Source organism: Armigeres subalbatus, chromosome 1, assembly GCF_024139115.2.
Source record: "Armigeres subalbatus isolate Guangzhou_Male chromosome 1, GZ_Asu_2, whole genome shotgun sequence".
Taxonomy (NCBI): Eukaryota; Metazoa; Arthropoda; class Insecta; order Diptera; family Culicidae; genus Armigeres; species Armigeres subalbatus.
In genome coordinates this window covers 216,346,776-216,348,437 of record NC_085139.1, presented here as the reverse complement: position 1 = coordinate 216,348,437, position 1,662 = coordinate 216,346,776, and the positions used below count along the sequence as shown (strand labels likewise).

The 1,662-nt window shown below is 43.9% G+C and overlaps 1 protein-coding gene across 1 annotated transcript in view; it reads right to left on the bottom strand.

Annotated features, from left to right (window-relative positions):
• LOC134205769 (uncharacterized) overlaps positions 1 to 1,662 on the bottom strand; it is a 259,278-nt gene that overhangs the window by 58,561 nt on the left and 199,055 nt on the right. The window lies entirely within an intron of this gene.

Genomic DNA, 1,662 nt, shown 5'->3' with positions numbered 1-1,662 from the left:
TTAGCAATGTAACCGAACGAAGCACAATGATTTTAAGTGGTCTTGTTGTGTAGGGCTTATCACGTTCAAGTGTCGGTCTTGAATATTTTTGCCGAAAGCACCAAGTACCTAATTAGTAAGGGTTCGAATGTGTGGCTCGATATCTTGTGTACATAAAAAAAGAGGCTACAGTGGTTAATGCCGGTATTTTTAATTCTTTTCTTATAGTTAGATCAAGAGAGATCATGTGGAAATATAATGATTATCATGAGGAAAAGCCTCTTTTTGATGCCCATAATATTTATTACTTGAAGAGTTTTTCAAGAAAAGCTCTAAATATAATAGACAAAGCACTAGCGCCACTATGTGAGTTATTTCTGAATCAAATTGATCATCAAATATTATTCAATTAGTTCATAGTAACACTAACACAGTTCATAGTAAAACACTTGCTTCAGAATTTCTCAGTAATAAACGGAAATGCAACTGATCTCCAAATGGATCACTGGGCGTTAACGGGTTAGAATGAAAATAAAATACAGTTCAGCTTTGCTGAAAACAAATCAGCAGCTCGGGAAATTTGATTTTCGTGTCGGAAACATCAACTGCTGCTTTTCAGACCACTTTCCCTCACCCACTGACACGCTAGTTTGATTTTCCATTTTCCTTCGCAACCAAAAGAAAACTTGGAATCCATCATCATCATCATCATCAGCAGCACACGATGCCGAAGAGGTGAGGAGCTGTGCGCACTCGCTTATCGTAGCATTTTTGTTTTGCTCGCCTGCTTCGTTCTCGGTTCTCCGCAATCCACCATGTGCTGCGTGCGCGCTGATGCAGGCCGGGTTTTTGTTGGGATAGCTCAGCTCATGCTGCACAGCCAACCCAACCCAACGAAAGTATCGTATTGCGAGACAATCTGGTCTGGCACGGGTGGAGCCGTGCGGTGCCCATCAGACCATCACTTCGACTGGGATCGGTTTCTGCCGGGTTTAGAATGGAAGCAACGGAGTGCTGTTCGGAAGCGAGTACCTTTTGAAAGTGATCTAAAAACGAGGCTCTCATCGACACTCCCAATCAGTGTCATATCAAACCGGGTGAGCCAGTGGCGGAACGCGGGAATTGTTTTGTTTGGTCTTTTGTCGTCGCCTAGGCAGCACGCAGTAGATGACTGTTAGAATAGAATGTAGGATGATGATGGTTGCTTGGTGTCTATCGGTGAGTTTCATTAGAGGTGCTCGACGAAACGAATCCATTCTAATCAATCATCAACGTGAAATGCGAAAAATTTCAATGACAATTGGCACGTTAATGATGCATTTATTTGTTTTCAAAAAAAAACTTTTGAGTCTATTTGCGTTAGATTTAGGAACTTCATTTCATCTTTTCTCCATTACCCTTTTCTTGTCTCTAAAATTTAAACAAACCCCAAAGTGTTGAACAGCATTCCGTTGTTTCTCTACGATATCCAACAGCAGCTTGGAAACTCCTTCCCCGTGAGGACTATCGGAAGGATACGGCTGCAGCCGTCCGCTTCCACTCAGGTGAGTGCCCTACGCCGGCCGACCGTTCTTTTTGCGGCGAAGCGGTTCCCATCAGCCGAAGGGCCAAGCCTAGAACAACATGCTGCGCGACGACGACGACTGCCGTTCCGATCCTGTCCCCGACCTACGATGACGGCAC